The following is an 18,481-nucleotide window of genomic DNA, read 5'->3' on the forward strand; positions in this document are numbered from 1 at the left end:
TCACATCCACGAGGGAGTTCCTCACAGCCAGGCACTTTCTTGTTCACATCTGAACCATGCCAAGATTCACCAGGCATCTCAGAAAACCCAACGGCTGGGGAGGTGCCCAGAGAAGAACAACTCATCTCAGAGAAACCTGTAAGTCCCGGAGACTGAGCACAATCCTGAAAACTCCTGATCCCAGAAGACGCAGTGGCCATGAAATAAAAATCAGCAGCGATTGTAGGAGTTATTACACTGCAGCAGCAATCTTGGCATAAACACAGTGGCATAAAACAGTCCACGTGAATGGTCTCCAAGTGTCTGTGGGCCAGGCGTGACCAGGCTTCTGTGTCGGGGGCTCCCACAGCTGCCCCGGGGGTGTCGGCTGGAGACGAGTCTCAGCTGAGGTTCGACCGGGGAAGGGGCCGCCTCCAGGCTCACATGGCTGCTGGTAGCAGGCAGGACCTCAGACCGCAGTGTCTGCTGTCCGCCACTGCTTGTCATGGAAGGCCTTCCCAAGCAGCCCCTTGCTCCCCGAAAGCCAGCAAGGGAGAATCTGCCAGCAAGACAGGTATCAGAAGTGTCCACAGCATGGTGACATAGGATTCCCCCCCGCCACCTCTGCTGTATCCTGTTGGGTAACAGGCACCACGGCTGTGAAATTCAGACTCAGGAAGCAGGAAAGGGTCCTAACTGTTAAAATAAAAATCTCAGTGGAGGGACCGAAATATAACTGGAAATGGTCGAAACCAACTATTGATATGGAAGAATGACTTGCAGGTTGATTTCAGACCACGAAGCAGAAGGATGAAAAGAAGCAAGGGGTGAGTTCAGTGGCAGGAAGGATAGATTCCAGGAACTTTATTGGTGTGACAGGAGTCTTACCGAAAAGGAACAGGAGAGAGGAGACAATAGCCACATTAATAAGAGCGGATGATTTCCTGAGTAAATAGCTGAGAATTCACAAAACAAAAACAAAAACAAAAAACAACAAAAAACAAAAAAACAAAGTCCATTGAGTGCCCAGCAGGAATTGAGGATGGGGAAGAAATACTGAGAAACCTCCCAGTGTGTTAAGGCTCTCCGGAGAAGCAGGCCAAGAACATACACAATCAGAGTGCACTAGGGGAGATTTTTATGGGAACTGGTTCCTGGTCGGGGAGGCCAAGACATCCCGTGACAAATGGCCAGTCTAAACATTCATCCATGGAGAATTTTCAGTCTGCCTGTGGGGTTGTATGCTGGGGTCTGAAAGACTCAGTTGGCTGTTTGTTTATACACTGATGGGGTAGCGGGGACAGCTCCAGGCACTGCTGGTCACTGACGTGTGAACTGCCCAATAATTCATACATACAGTGTGTAAGTCCAGGAATGAGAAAAATTGGGAATAACATGTCCTCCATGTTATTCCGTATGTTCCACAAGAGTCAGCAGCAATTAAGAGGGCTCATCCTCAGGGCGCCTGGGTTGCTCAGTGGTTAAGCCTTGCCTTCAGCTCAGGTCATGATCTCAGGGTCCTGGGATCGAGCCCCGCATTGGGCTCTCTGCTCAGCAGGGAGCCTGCTTCCTCCTCTCTCTGCCTGCCTCTCTGCCTACTTGTGACCTCCCTCTCTGTCAAATAAATAAATGGAATCTTAAAAAAAAAAAAAAAGGCTCACCCTCTAGGGGTGTGAGTTGGGGGGTGAGGGGTCTCCAGGTCTGACTTGACACACACAACACAGCTGTTCTAATTGTTTTACTCTTTCCATATTTTTAAAAACTCAGTGGAATCATATTTTTAAAGTACCAAACATAGCTTTGTCGAATAACTAAAGCTTTAAAAAAATTTTTTCCAGCAGCCATCAGGTTTGTTCCTAAGTACTGGAGAGACAAGGGAAGAGTCCCGGGACCCCTGATTGTTAATTACTCTTAGAAAATGTTTCACATTGCATGTGGAAAACAGGGCTGAAAAATATTGAATGGATTGAAAATAAGCCTTTAAAAAATAATTTGAGAGCATCGATGTTTTGCACATAGATAAGATGGTATTTAGAAGTAAACCTCTCAGGATCAGAATCCATAGAAAATAGCCATTCATTCAAATCCAAATTGAGCAAAGCAGTCAAAATTGCATCCAAAGTAGCTATGAGGCCAAAGGAGATTTCATCTGCATTTTAAGGAACTGAATGTTCAGAAACCCATTTTATACAGAAGTCTGGGAGCAAGCTACATGTATGAATAACATTATACCTGTGCCCACAGAAGTGGATAAAATCTATTTATCAGAGTTTGGGGCAGAGATAATGTCGAGATCTGACATCGGAAGAAATGGCATGGCGGCACGCATGCTTCTGACCCGGTGCACCACCGCAACCCCCAAGGTGTGATAGGCTTCTGGAGAACATCATTTCACAAAATGCAGAAAATTGCTGTGGAACTAGGGCATGATTGCAATTTAAGGGAAATGGTGCAGATAAATCTATTTTAATGGATAAGCTTAGTAGATGCAAAATAAATATGTCAGTACTTCATTATTTATTCCTTTCAACTGGTTTAAATTAGAATGGAAAATACACATGATATCCAATTGTATATATCTGCAATTGTATACATGAAAATGAAAAAAAAAATTGTTTCTCCTAAGCCACGTAAGTAGTTTGGAGAAACTTCTTCCCACTGCATAATTAATTTCAAAGACTCTTTCTGACTCTTTCAATTCCACTGCACGGCCTACCATGCACTTCTTGGGTGTCACCCTTTACCCAGGCCATCAAGGTGCTCACCACTGAATGGAGTTCACAAATTCTCTCTCTCTCTTTTTCTTTTTAATGTTATGTGAGTCACCATACAGTACGTCATTAGTTTTTGATGTAGTGTTCCAAAATTCATTGTTTACATATAACACCCAGTGCTCCATGCAATCCCTGCCCCCTCCTTAATACCCATCACTGGGCTCACCCATCCCCCACCCCCTCTGCTCTAAAACCCTCAGTCTGTTTCTAGGAGTCCACAGTCTCTCATGGTTCATTCCCCCCTCCAATTCCTTTGCCTTCATTTTTCCCTTCATTCTCCTAATGTCCTCCATGTTATTCCGTATGTTCCACATGTAAGTGAAACCATATGATAATTGACTCTCTCTACTTGACTTATTTCACTCAGCATAATCTCCTCCAGTCCCATCCGTGTTGATGCAAAAGTTGTGTATTCATCCTTTCTGATGGCTGAGTAATATTCCATTGTATATATGAACCATATCTTCTTTATCCATCCATCTGTTGAAGGACATCTTGACTCTTTCCACAGTTTGGTGACTGTGGACATTGCTACTATGAACATTGGGGTACATATGGCTCTTCTTTTCCCTATATCTCTATCTTCGTGGTAAATCAAGTGGGCATCTTTGAACTCTAAAGGCCAGTATTTCCATTCAGCAAAAAATAGGTTAGTAAGATTGGGCAGGAGCCCTCTGCTAACATCACTGCCTGACAAAAGGGAGGTTGGTGGTGGACCCAACCCAAGAGCCCCCAGAGGTTGTGACACCCCCAACTTGGTTACTCTTGGTTTATTGAGCAGTGTTATTAAGTAATGAGAAAGGCCCACTTTTCTTGCTGTCTACACAGCAGATAGATTAAGAAGGGGAACTAAAAGTTTTGCTACTTGAGACGCTCCTAAAATTCTACTCCAGTGCAGGGATCAAGTCTACAGAATATAGACACATACTCTAAGAAATAGGAAATTCAATATAGCATTTCCTTTATTAGATTCAATTGCTAATTTATATAAAACATAGTATACACTTTATAATATATTAGAGAAAATACAACATTTAAAAATACCAGGGAAACAGATTCTTGATAACTTGATACATGATGTTATCATCTCAAGATAAACAAGCTCTAAGATTAGCTATCAACTTGAAACAGGAGAAACTATAAGAAACAGACAAACTGAATTTTGCATGAGAAAATACACTGACACACTTTTTAACGTAACTATAAAAGTAGGTACAAGTGCAGGGTCAAAAAGTGAAATAAATGAAACTGACTCTCTTGGACATAAAACTCCAGAAATTAAAATTCTAGGTGCCAGAATTTAAGAATCTTTGTGTTCCCGTCTCTTAATGTTCTCTGGGTTTTATCTCGTGAGGATAATGGTTTCCACATTAAGGATCATGATAAGGAGTAAATGAAAAATATGTATTTGGAACTATCAAGGACATGTCAAAACATTGTTTCTTTTCTTCCTTCCACACTCCCTTCCTTTCCCCCTGTATTCTCTGTATTTTTCTTCAAGTGTTATAGGAAACTTCCTGATTAGTATTTGGAGAAATGGAGAAATAAAGTGTTTTGTTTTAAACAGATTTTATTTTTAAGTAATCTCTATACCTATACGTGGGACTCAAACTCCCAGCCCTGAGATCAAGAGTCCTGTGCTCTATGGACTGAGCTAGCCAGGGGCCCCAGTAATAAAGTCTGTAAACTCAGAAATTTTAGCTTTGCAAACATCTTGAGACCAGAGTTGATTTTCCTTAAGGACACCTGTGATAAATTCCCAGCTGGAATTCCTCTCACAATTCTCCCACTTCCAACCATTGGGGCAATCTTAAATTAAAAATAAAATATTTTAATGCATATAAGGAATTTAATTATTGGAATATATGCTCACTGAAGAAAATTCAAGAAGTGCAGAATGTCAGGGGGAAGGTTACACACTCAACTGTACAATCCGGAATGGCTGACAGACTTCTCTTCAGCTTATTACCTCCATGACGCACAGAATACAGTTTTCTATAACTCAAATTATACTGCGGACTCAACTGTCATTAAAATTTAACAATGTACCATACGTGGATGCCGCACACGTCCACGTGCTTCAGGGTTGCCTACAATTCCACTAAGAGGATGTGCCAGTCCCCTCATGCTGGCCCGATGTGGGTGACGAGGTTGTTGAGTGCTGAGAAAACTCTTAGAAGAACAGCAGAGAGGGGCAGCTGGGTGGCTCAGTCAGTTAACTACGTTCCTTTGGCTCCGGTCACGATCTCAGGGTCCTGGGATCGAGTCCTGCATTGGGCTCCTTGCTCAGCAGGGAGGCTGCATCTCCCTCATCTCTGCTTGTGCGCGCGCTCTCTCTCTCTCTCTCTCTCTCTCTCTCTCTCTCTGTTAAATAAATAAATAAATAAATAAATAAAATCTTAAGAAAAAGAACAGCAGGGAACTACACAGACTTCGGAGACATGCCTTAAGAGAACCCTGAAATATCTCCTCTTCGTCATCTGAGTTAGAGAATGTGGGTCACCTGGGTCCCACTCTAGATCACCGAATTGAGCCACGGCATTTAAACAAAAGGTGGATTGTGAGGGATGGCAACTGGCCTGGAAGTGGACTTTTTAATCCATCAAATCTTTAAATTCTGTGTTTTGTGATTTCTACTATTGGTTTCTTTTTTTTTTTTTTAAGATTTTATTTATTTATTTGACACACAGAGATCACAAGTAGGCAGAGAAGCGGGCAGAGAGAGAGGGGGAAGCAGGCTCCCACCAAGCAGAGAGCCTGATGTGGGGCTCGATCCCAGGACCCTGCGATCATGACCCGAGCCGTAGGCAGAGGCTTAACCCACTGAACCACTCAGGCGCTCCTACCATTGGTTTCTATTTAGAAGCTTCTTTCCAGACAGAGACGAGATGCCTTGCATATCTCCTGTGCTTACATTTATGTTCTGGGTCGGAGGACCCAGTGGACCTGTGTCTACACTCTGGACCCATAGACATGGTATTGTTTTGAGCTGCTAGGTTTGTGGTAATTTGCTAAGCAGCAGCAAATAGTAACACTGACTGTAGCATCTGGAAGTGAATGGTTGCTGTCACAGACATCTGAAAAGGGGGGAATGGCTTTGGAAGCAGACCATGGTGGGGGGGCTGAGGGAATTTTACAATAATGCCTAAATCACCTTGAACAGACTATTGTAGGATTTATGCCCCAGACACTGCCACTGGGACTCCCACAGAGGTGAAGGGTATGTTATTATGAACCAGAAGAGGGGGTTATGCAGTGGCACTCGGAAAGCTGAGTGCAATTGTCTCCTGAAGTTCTACAGAAGGCAGGGCCTGTGAGCGACTGACTGCCTGTGTAGCTCAGGAGATTTCCCAGCCAAGTGTGGAAGGGGCCTTCTGGGTTCCTACTGCTGCTCGCAGTGGAATAAACACAAGGGTAGTGGGTTGAGAGAACCAGGACTTCATGATTTCGGAAATCCGCAGCCTCTCCAGACAGCAAAGGTGTTTGTTACAAGGAAGAGATTTTTTGTCAGGAGAATGTGTCTTGGGACAAAGCAGAGGGTTGACCCCACAACCTCTTGGCAAAACCTCAGGAGGACGGAAGGCTGGGAATATTCACTCACGCAGAAGACCCTTTGGTGTCTCACGGAAAAGACCCTCTCGACTGAGCACGAGGGCCTCTGGGAGGTTTCAGGGTGTGGATCTTCAACCATTCTATGGCGGCCATGATGATCTGTGGGGACTCCTTTCATGCCACAGAGCGAACTCTGACTCCCACAGAAGGCCCATAGACATTGGAGAAAACTGTTTTGGCAGAAACTATCAGCTCAAACTAAAGGGGGCAAAGAGAGCAAAACGGAGAGGTGGATCTCAGACTCCCAAAGTCCCTCCGGGAAGAACAAACGACTCACCCGCCATCACCATTCGTGGAAAAGAAAGGCATGAGGGCATGAGCTCAGACGGCAGAGCTCCAAACTCAGAAGGCAAAGCCCAGAGTCAGAGGAACTTATTCTCAGGCCTTGAAACTTCAGACGCTCCCAATATTTGCCTGATGGAATCTCAGGGCCACTATGGACCAGCGACCCTGCCTGCCTCTCGTGTCTCCCTGATTTGAATGAGAATGCGCGCAGCTGCCATCCTGTGTCTATCCTGCCCTTTCTGTGGGAGGTGATGGGGGCGGATCCCTCGCTGGTCCACACATCAAGAGAAGATGTGCCCCTGGAACTGCACTTAATGAACCATCCCCAAGGGCCTTTTCTGGACCTGGGCTTGACATAGAAGATAAGATTTGGGACTTGAGTGGTGGCATGAATGGGATGAGGCACATGGGAGGTGTCAGGATAAAACCACTGAGGCCAGAGGGCAGATGCTGGTGGACAGACACCGCATCCTGATTTGTTTTGTTCATGGTTTCCTAGAGTGTGAATTTCTTCTAATGAACCAAATATAGAAGGGATGGGATGTCATGTCCTCAACTGTTTCAAGGGAAAGATCACAGCTTCCAGCTTCCTCTCCTTTCCTTTTTCTCTCACTTGCTCACTCGGATGATGTCCAGCTGCTGTGTTGTGAGCTGTCCTATGGAGAAGCCACAGGGGAAGGGCAGAGGGAGGTGTCTGGTCAGTATAGAACTGGCGTCTTCCACCCAGCTTCCTGAGAGTAACAAGATCTTGGTGGTCACGTGAATGAGCTTGGAAGTGCCTGCTCCCCCAGCTGAGACGTCACATAAGACTCTGGTTCAACAAATTGAATGTGTTCTTGTGGGACACCTTGAGCCGGAAAACCCAGCTGAGTTGCACCTGGATTCCTAACCCCCAGGAACTGTTGTATAACACGTGTTTCCTGTGTGAGGCCGCTAGGTCTGGGGATCCGTTGTATGCAGCAATAGAGAACCAAGAAGGAGAGTAAAATGACATTTCACACAGGACCTAGGCCCTTTGGGGAAATGGAAGCTACCACACTAAGAACAGCAGCAGAAGCAGCAAAATGGAGAGTAGAGGGAAGAAGGGCGACACTATTTCAGGTCAAGATGTAACAAGTGTCATCTCAATGTACCCAAGGACGTCCCAGGCGTGTGGTTTCCTGGGAGTATGGGTGAAGTTCTTTCCACTAAATTACGGATTTGCTCCCTCGATTCACATCTCTCAGAATGGGCGAGAGCGCTTGCCTATGATTCCCAAGTTTAAAATTCTGTAGGGATGTTTCATTTAAGATCAAGCTTGTAGTCAAACAAGCGCAGACCAGCTTTCGGCAAAAACGTAGACAGTGTTAACGTGGTCGAGCAAGAATGGTGGGTACCATGTAGGAATTCTGCCTGGGGGGAGAATAATGGGCTCTTTCTCCAGTGTACAGCCGCCATCCCCATGGGGTGAATCAGCTTACAAGATGCAACGAAATAAGACATTCACTTCTTTGGTTGTGCTAGTCAAGCGCTGAATAGCACCATGTCTGTGGGTTCTACTCTGGACAGGCAGAAGCAGAACATTTTCATCATCACAAAAAGTTCTATGGGACCGTGCTGGTCTAGAGAATGCCAGAATCTGAGAGGGGTAAAGGAGAAGGGGCCATAACACGTATGTGAAATGAGATATCACATGGTGTGGCAAACGCAGCAGGGTCCTTCCTCTCAATGTTGTTAAAGATGACAATGGTATTTAAACGGATTTTTTCAAATAACTCACCAATTCTTTCAGCAAAATTTTTTGAACACTCCATACCACTGATATTTCTAATTCTTCCTTTATTTGTCTTGGGGGACTTTGGGCAATCCCGACCTTCTGGCACCTGAACTCCTGGCCATTCACCATGGGGGTGTTTTTCTTTCTTGAAGACCAGTTGGACCTGAAATGCTGCCCTGGGGAAGCGTGGCCCTGCAAGGTTGGGTGCTTCTCTGCACAAGAAGCATGTTGTGTAGCAAAGATAAGATAAGGTAAAATTAAAAAAAAATTTAAGACAAAGCATGAGATGATCTTAGCTTTTCCAACCTGTTCTCCAAGAACAGAAGACTGCTTGCTCCCACCTCGCGATGTCCCTCTGAGTGTAGAGCAGATGGTCCAATGTTGGAAATTCCCTAGGATTTGGCCTAGTGTAACGCATGCCTAGAGGCATTCATTCGCGTCAGTCTTTGGAATCATCTGTTAAATACAGTGAAAAATGACGCTGGCCTCTCTCCAGAGGGAAGGCAGCCCACACGACCAGGTTATCGTGGAGTTGTGCCGGATCCCTGGAGTCTCGTTCCCTGAAGACAGGTGGTCGGCAATTTGAGGAAGTGGTAGTGCCCTCAGTCCCCATCTACTATGTGGGCTCAGGTCTCTCCCACAGGACCCCATGGCACATGAAGACCCAGCTACGGAGTTTGACTGGACTTTGTGTAAAATGTGGGGCCAAGAGAGGAAGTAATGAAGTAGAACGGTATATGCAATATGACTGCTCCTGGAGTTCACTGGCCACGGGCTCCACGGGGCTCTTCAGATGGCCCCTCTCCTCACACCCCGCCTGTCTCCATGGTGCAGACAGTGCTGACCTCCAAACACAGGATGCTTTCCCCTGGTCCCTGGTCCAGCTGCTCCTGGCCCCCGAGAGCTCTTCCCTGTGCTGTAGAAGTTCTTCCTGCCCGGCATGAGGTGGCTACGGAGGGCAATGTAGCTCTCTTCAGGGCAATTCTCCCCGTCAGGACCCTGGCCAGGCTGTGCTGAAGACTGAGGAGTGTTTTCCTGCTTCACCAATGTCCGTGTAGAAACTCTACTAGTCATCCCATTACATTAATAACAGCAAACATAACAGCTGATGAATTATTTCCTACTGTCTAAAATGCTGGCTCCCCTATCCCTTTCTTCTAGGACTTCACTCGAAGATGTCACTCGAACATGGTGAAGTTTGGACTTTCTTTGTATTTTATTTTGCATAGTTTCTATTGTTATACTTTTAAGTCTGCTAATCCTTTCTCAGGCAATGTGTAATCTCCCTTAATCCTAGTTTGGAGGGTGTGAAACAGAAGAGGGGTTGAAAAATTGTTGGAAAGGAACCCACCCTCTCTGAGTGTCTCCTGTGTCCTGGGCACCGTGCCTTTCCCATGCTGTCTTCATGACAACCTTTTAAGGCAGGGACTGTTCCCATCCTGTCCTCACAGATGAATACAGGGAGGCCTATAGAGAGCAGATAACACGCCTGAGCTACCCTAAGTCCAGAACAAGAGCCCAGAGAGGCTAACCTCAGTGTGCACTCATTCACCTACACTAAACAGAGTCCTCTCTGTCTGTGGTCCGTGGGCAATGGAGCAGTGGCAGGCAGAACCAGGGTACTCAAGACCAGAGTGCAGCACCGTTTAATATGCCACTCTGGGGTAAGGATTATTTTGAGCCAGAAGCTACTGAGAAAAAGTAGTTATAGGGTGAGCTCTCTGCCCTCCCCCCTCCTCCCCCATCCAGTTTAAGCAGAGCATAAGTTCTCCCTGTGAAGGCATCCTACCCCGGCCCAAGCAGAGAATCCTCATCTGCCACAAGCTTCCCATAATGTTTTTCATCTTATAAATCACTGCCCCTGAAAGTTCAGTCTCTTTTCTTTGTCTTTCACTTCTCTCTAGATATGTCTTCCTTTGTCCGAGGAGCACAAAAGCCTTCAAGCCTAGGCATTTCTTTATTTCTTCCATGTCATGCAAAACTTTTAACATCAGATAAAATCACACACCTTCTCTCCTGTTGATATGTCTATTGCTTCTTCATTCCTCAGACCCAGACATTGAACCTTGGAGGGCAGGAAGAAATGTTTCCTCCCCTGCAAGACATCAGAGATCTTGGCTCCAGGAACCTGGGGGCCAAGGAGTGGAGGGCCAGCAGTGAGAACAATCATCATCTGAGTTACATTCTTGTTGCCAGTGACCTTCTTATGCTCCTTGCCTGGCTCAGGGCAAAGTCCAGCAGAAGTCAGGGTGGATCCCCAGGTAGACACAGATTAAGAGCATCCATCAATGTTAGCAGGTTCTGGACCACAGCAAGGGCGAGGGCGATCCCTATTCTTGGTGTTAACAGAGTTTATGCAAAGATTGATTTCAGGAGGCATCATGGCTGAATGAGATGCAAAGGGGTCATTTGAATGCAACCCATAAGCAAACGATTCTGATATTTACCTGGCTGCAAGATGGTTTTCACCTTTACCTGGCTGAGAGAGTAGGGTATGTTTTTGTTGTCCCAGGGCTCAGCTTCTCCCTCCTGCATTCGGGGAGCTGGGCTGCGTGAGGAGTGGCTCACCCCTACACCCCAGCAGGTGCAGCACCTCCTGGAACCAGGAAGTTGGTTGTCAGCCGCACAGATCCTGTCCAAGCCCACATCTGTTCGCCACTAGATGGAGAGCTTCTCCCACCTTTCCCTCAGGGCTCCCGGAAGGCCCTGGAGGCAGCAGTATGCATCCCTTCGAATGCTGATACCATTTAAAGGAATTCCAAATCAGATGTCAGAAAATGTTCTCCTAGTTAATGTGCTAAAACCTCAAATTTTGGGTTTCTTCCCTTGTCTCATTTAATGTACTGTACTTAACATTTTAAAAAATGCTTAATTAATTGGGCTTTCAACATGCTCTGGTCTGTATTTTTCACAAGGAGATTTCCGGCAGAACCTTCACTTGTGCTTGTTTCTATATAAATTGGAAGTGGCTGAATCCCTTTTAAGTAAGCTGTTCTTTCCTGGGTCAACCAGACATGACCTCACCGAGTCTGTCTGCTTACAGTGAGCATTTTTCAGCTCTGATTTGAAGAGGAGACCGGTCAGATTGAGTTATTAACCAGCAGGTCCAACTCCAGCCCAGTACACAGAGACTGGGATTAGGAATGGTCTTGATTTCCTTCTCGTGGCGTTGAGTGTGTGACAGTCTGGTGCACACGGCCCTGTATTTTGCAGCCTGATATCGGCTAGAACCTTCCAGAGCTGTGTCCTGGCCCTGAGGTCCAGCAGGGACCAGCACACTCTACTGAAGGAAGAAGCCACTGATCTGAGTGGGCACTTGTCTTCAAGCCCAGATGCAAGGGGCGAGGATGTAGCCGGGCAAGGGGAGGGTCCCGAAATGCAAGTGCCTCCCAGAGCCCCGCTGTGTGAATGTGAGGAAACAGCCACTTTCACAAGGAACATTTCTCTAAGTGCAAAGGAAATTAGGCAAGCAGTTTATTTAGGAGAAGCAGAAGCAAGAGGAAAGTGATTTGCCTTCTTTTCCTCTTTTTCTCCTGGGAGGAGAATGATCCTGCAAGAATGTACCAGCAGCCTATAACGAGCCCTTCCCTATTTTGCTGGAAATCCCACCCTCCCGCCATGGCTCCTCAGTTTCTGTTTTGCAGCTTGTGGCTTCAGGAAGGGGACTGGAGGTCACAGAAGCAGCCAGGCAGGGCTCCAACACAGCACTGGGAACAGGGAGGAAGTCAGGCAGGTCCCCGAATTCCAAGGCACTGGTGGGGGAAAAGCAGTCCCCACTTAGCCAACACCTTGAAGGCCTCAGTGAGCCTGCTTTATACAAAGCACATGTCCTCAGGCAAATGTCATGTCCCTGGCTGGCAAAGTGAAAGCCCTGGTCGTCAAAAGGGAAATGAAAGTTTCTGCATAATTTGAATATTGAAGGGAGGGTTCGGGATCCAGTACCCCAGGGCAGGCTTCATGCGGAGCCAGCTGGGAGTGCATGGTTTACTTGGGGGAGGGAATCAATGTTTGGCAGGTACCACCTTTTCTGGGCACCAGGCTGGATGCTGGGAGGCTTCTCAGAGGTATGCCCAAGAGCTTTCCACGATGTGGAGAGCTTCCAGTGTCTGCGCTGTCCAGTATGGTAGCTGTGGGCATGCGTGGCCTCCTGAACACATGGAATGTGGCTGACACCACTGAATTTTCTAGTTCTTTACATTTCAATGAATTTAAGTGTAAGTAGCCATGTGGGCCACTAAGCTACTACTGTATGGAACAGCGATGTTCTACGTTGAGCCTCTGTTTTGGGTTCAACACAGGTAGGCCATGATGTAGGCTGCGGCATCTCCGTGCTGCAGGGAAGGAAAGGGAAGCTCTGGTCCTCCATGCAAACAGTCAAGCAATCAGCTATGCTCTTTGCTTCTGAATGAGGTGTCTTTTCAGCTACTCTATGTTCACATTCTCAACCCCGCCTAAATGGGGGTATGCATGCACCCAGGGTGCCTGCCGGTGACCAAGTCATCCTAAGGGTGAGGAACTATTCTCCTTCTGTTTGTTTCAGGTGATTCTGTACACGAGGCCCAGACCCACTCACCATGGTGTGGTGACAGTTGTGGCTCTCACCCGTTGGGGGACCTCAGGTGAGCGAGGTCCAGGACTCTCTTGCACGTAATCTCTAAGATAGGAGGTGGTGGCGCCTCCGTCCCAGGCTTGCTATGCACGTTGTCCCTGCCGTATTCCTTGCTCTGTGCCCGACCCACCGAATATTCATTCAGTGACTATTCAGTGATGGTGTCTGTGGGCCTGCTGGGGGAGGGCTGCATTAGCCACCCAGGGGGATGGTTGTTGTCCTCCTTCGTAAGGAAGGCCCGGCATTGAGCCCCACGGGAAGTGCTGGAGGAGCCTGTGGGCTCGGGATGGTGGTTTCCTCCCCCTCGGATAGCAGGGCAGAGGGGAAGGCTACACCTTTTTTTTTTTTTCCTATGTAAATTTTTTCCCACTCAGCTTTCTACTACTTCTGATGCTCTTTCTGAATCATTAGTCTTTCTCAACACATGTCTTCATCCCATCATTCAAATTCAGGCACGCCCCGTGGATGAGAATTTTTGAGTTTCTTTATTGTGTTTTTTCCCCAAAACTGTTTTCTGTCTGCCTGCCTCCCACCCCGAGCCCCGAACATAAAGTGTTGTAAGCAAGATTTACATCACCCAAGTGAAACTGTTTCCAGGGCTCTTCCTCATAATTGCTGGTTGGCAGAGGTGGGGGCCTGGCATAGGAAAAATGGGCGAGGGGGGTCCAAAGGTACAAACTTCCAGTTATAAAGTAAATAAGTCACATGGGGGTCATATGCAGCACAGAGACCATAGTTAAGACTGTATTATATAGCTGAGAGTTTCCAAGAGCGGAGGTCTTAAACGTTCTCACCACAAGAAAAGAAACTCTGTGTGTGGCGATGTATACAAAATATGACTGAGTCTGAACTGAAAAGTCTGGGTACTGAAAAACAGAAATGTGAATGATACCTAACGGCAGCCAGTCATAGGAAAATGCTTGCAAAACAAAGAATAATTTATCGGCGTAACTGGTATCTTTCCTTTTCTCTTACATGCAACATAACAGAGTAGACCCATTATTAAGAAGTTGTGTTACCTCCACACTGGTGTATTGCTTCTATTTCGCTATTGCAAATTGTGTTATCCTGGGTATCTGGGGTCTGCAAACATTGCGTGACTTGGGGAAATGACGCATCCTGTCTGAGCTGTAAGGTAGGTGTGACGGGAGATTGCAAAGATCGCAACAGCACCGTGCCTGGTATCTGGGACCAGCTCAGCACATTTCTGTCTTTCTTTTGTTTTCCTCAAGTGTTTTATGGTTGGTCTAGTGGTGTTTTTCACCAAGGCCTGAACCAGGAAATAAATATTGAAATAGTGTGTTGCTCCTTTTCAAATGTCAACACAGGCTCACAGGACCTCAACATGTTTGGAATCATCCAGGCCCAACATCAGGTCCTACATCTCAATGTCGAGTGGAACCATAGGCTGAGAAGACGAGTGTCGTGCCTCTTTTTTTCCTGCCATAAAGAGAATGAGACACCCCCAATCTCACCTCTGAAATGCTCCAGCTACACCCCTGCTGGTGGCAGAAGACATGTCCCTGAAGCAATTCCACTCTCGCAGAAAGACTGACTTCCAGAAGGCAGGAGACAACTCATACAATCACCCTCAGTTTCACAGAGGACTTGGGGGGGACACCCTCTGGGGCCGGGGCCTATGTTCCCATCCTGGCTTCACTTCTGGATGAGGACATCAACCAAGTCATGGAACCACACCTAGGTCTTCACCCCTGACCCCAGATGCTAAAGACCACCAAGCAGGGTGACAGGAAGAGTAGGAGAAGCAGGGCCTGGCCCCACACGAATAGTCTTGTTGGGCAGTGGTCCAGACCTCAGTACTGGGGCAGGGCTGGAGGGCTGTTCCTGGAGCAGGGACAGGCCACGAGCTGTTCACCACATCCTCCTACAGCAACTTGTATGTTGACAGTAAAAAAGGGGTGGTGGGGATTTGGGGGCATTAAATCCATTTGTGGGAATCTGGATTAAAGAACCTATATTCCAATCTTCTTGGAGCCTTTGTTTATAAGATTTTATTTATTTATTTGAGAGAGAGAGAGAAAGCACAAGCAAGGAGAGTGGCAGGCAGAGTGAGAAGGAAAAGCAGACTCCATACTGAGCAGGGAGCCCGATGCAGGACCCGATCCCAGGATCCTGGGATCATAACCTGAGCTGAAGGCAGATGCTTCACTGACTGTGCCACATAGATGTCCCTCTTGGAACCTTTCAAATGCTACCATACAGAATAGCTCTCTGAGAAGGGGCAGGAGTGTATGGCTTTTCCCAAAACACTCTGTTCCATTCTTCATTTTCTATTATGCATAATGGTCTTTAGGAAGTATGCTCAAGGGTGACTCTCTGTGACCTTGAAAAAGTCACTTTGCTTCCCTGGCCTTAGTTTCACTACCTGAAACTGGTGCACACACCCACCTCTGCCCTTCCTCCCCAGCAGCCTGGCAGTTCCGGAATCACAACAGGGCTCATTTTCCACTCCACTCTGGGCCCTGTTCAGCTTTGGTGCTGAGAGGATGCTTCTGGAGCTAAACATGGTTCCCCCTCCTGCTTATCCCCCACCCCACGGCAGGGCTAGCTGGAGGCCGCAGGCCCAGAAAGCCATCCCAGGACTCTCTAGCCAAACTCTGGACCCAGACTTTCCTTAAACACCACTTCCACACTCGAGCCTCTTGTACCTGTATGCGTGCTGTCCTTTTGCCTTGAATTTTTTTGCTGTCTTTCTTCACTCCAATAACCCCTTCTGTCTTGCAGGCTCCTTGTGTCCTTGTTGATTTTCTGCCTGCTGGATCTGTCTGGTTCTGAGAGCCTCTGACTGCAAGCATGGTTTCGTCTCTTCCCCCTTGCATGTCTATCAGTTTGGCTGATACTATGATGCTCTGTTAAGCCCACACATATACAGGCTTGGTACATCTTCTTGAAGAATAGACCCCTTTATCATTAGGTAAGGCCCCTCTTTGTCCCTGATAACTGTCCTTGCTCTGAAATCAGTTCTGTCTGAAAGCTTAATATAGCTACTCCTGCTTTCTTTGGATTAGTGCTAACACGGTGTCTTTCACCACATTTTTCTTTTTAGCTTACATGTCTTTATATCTAAACGGGAATTCTTGCAAACAATGTATAGTTGGGGCTTGTTTGTGGGTCCACTCTGATAAACTCTGTGCTTTAATTGGTGCCTTTGTTTATTTTTTTAAAAAGATTTTATTTATTTATTTTGGGAGAGAGCCAGAGAACTCGCACATGGGGGGAGGGACAGAGGGGGGAGACTCTCAAACAGACTCCCTGCTGAACACAGAGCCCACGGCAGGGCTTGATCCCAGGACCCTGAGGTCTTGATGTGAGCCAAAATCAAGAGTCAGATACTTAACCGACAGCACCATTCCAGGTGCCCCTTTAATTGTTGCATTTAGACAAATGACACTTAAAGTATTGATACAATTGGATTAGTGTCCACTACATTCTTACTCTTTCCATTTATTCACTCCTTCCTTCCTTCCATCTGTCCATCCATCACTTCTTTTTTGTCTTCCACTCTTTCTGTCTTCTCTGGTTTTGACTGGATACTTTGCATGACTCTGCTTCTCTTCTCTGCCTTTGTCTCTCAAGGTTTGACTGAGATGCACTTGTTCCAGAGGATCCTGGCAGGCTGCCGTCCCTGCTTCTCAGCCCCTCTTGCTCCTCAGCAGCTTCCGCTCAGGACGGGACCCCCTTACAAGGGCCAAAATGCTAGGATGCAAGACAGGACCCTCCTGGAAAGACTCAGAGACCCCAGAAGCCTGGGCTCTGGGTCCCATTGCCTTGTGCCTGTCTCCAGGGAGAATGACAATGGCCCTGAAGCAAGTGGAAAGATGAGAAGAGGCTTTAGAAAGAGGAGTCACGGGGTAGGGATTCAGGTCACCATCTAGGGCAAGATAAGACCTCAAGGAGCCCAGGAAGCAGAATTGAAGGCCCATTCCACATATCACACAGCATTCTTAGAACTGTGAGTGCCTGACTTTGTTTGCTATTGGAGGTTTGGGGATGATGGCAGCAGCATGTCTGCCCTCCAGAAGCTCACAATCTGATGGAGGAGGAGGACACTTGACACACAGCATCCTGAGAGCCCACAGCATGGACTTAGGCAAGGACTCCAGGAGCGCAGAGACCTGGTCTTGAGAGAGTTCTACAAACCAGCTCAGTACAATGAGCTCAGGCTTATTGAATGACTAGTTCAGCAGCAGTGAGGCTGGAGGGAACCACATGGAGTCACGTGGTGGTCCGCCTGGATGCCATTCTGGAGGAAGTGGACTTGAAGCCTAGACCAGGCTCCCTGACCTCTCAGGGTTGCAGTGGTGGCGGCAGACCTCCCAAACTCACACTGGATATAAACATGCAACTGATTTCCCACTGGGCGGCACACCCACAGTTTTGAAATGGCATCCTCCTGCTTTTAGGGATAGGATCTGGGTGTAGGCAGGGGGGACCCACAGCCGATCTTGTGAGTGGCAGCACCCAGAGGGAGGAGGCCCTGAAAGGGGAATCAGATGAGGGCCCCAAAACCACAGACCCTCCTTGCTGTGGGGCCTGGCCTGCCCTCGCCCACAGGAAGCGGGAGGGAGATGTGATGAGGAAGCTGCCGCAGGTGCCGGGTGGGCTGAGATGCCCCAGAGGTGAGGCCAGCCCAGCGTAGCGGCCAACAGGACTCTGGAGGGCCTGGGCCCACCCTGCTATGTGTAGGTGTGGGTGCATGTGCTGGGGGACATGCAGGGAGGGGACCCCTGCATAGGAGGCTCAGGGATGGGCAGCACAGAAGGGAGGCCTGGAGCTGACCCACGGAGGGACAGGCAGAACATTTTGGGACAATTCACATGCTCAATGTCACATCTAGTTGGTCTGACAAAACATGGGAAAGAAGAAGTGAAATTTGTTAGCTGTACCGAGATCCATGTAGTTCACTTCAAGGGACAGTTTTGGTACCAAATTATCCTTGTTATGCAAATTTCCTCCCCAACTGGCTGGTTCCCAGTTGTGCACAGGGACCTTGGTGGTTGCATCTGCTTCCCGTCGTGCCGATTCACTGGGTAGCCACAGCCCATCTGCTCCGTGGGCCAGCGCCCTGCTGCCGGGGAGGAGGGACACTTGGGAAGGTTCTTGAGCAGGGAGGGGACAAGCAAGGGGACTTCACCACAAGGTCTGTACCTGTGTCCCTAGGAAATACTGCCCGGCACTTGCCATTTTTAAAGCAGCAAGTCGTAGCCAAGGCCTGAGGCCTGTAGTGTACAGGGTTCCTATCTTCTCCTCTGCCAGACCCCCGTGGGGGTGCTTCAGGAATGTCCCTGTGGATGTCCTGGACCCTCAGGCAGCAGCTCCTTCTCTGCCCCTTCTCATTTCCACGGCTTTCTTCGACCCAGTTGTTGCCTCTCTTTCTGCACCGAGAAAACCCGGGGTGCTGCACACAGCTGGCTTTCCTTTTGTGGGCTCTTTCTCCCCCTGTCC

This window comes from Lontra canadensis, unplaced genomic scaffold (genome assembly GCF_010015895.1).
Source record: "Lontra canadensis isolate GAN:19392208 unplaced genomic scaffold, GSC_riverotter_1.0 scaffold54, whole genome shotgun sequence".
Lineage (NCBI taxonomy): Eukaryota > Metazoa > Chordata > Mammalia > Carnivora > Mustelidae > Lontra > Lontra canadensis.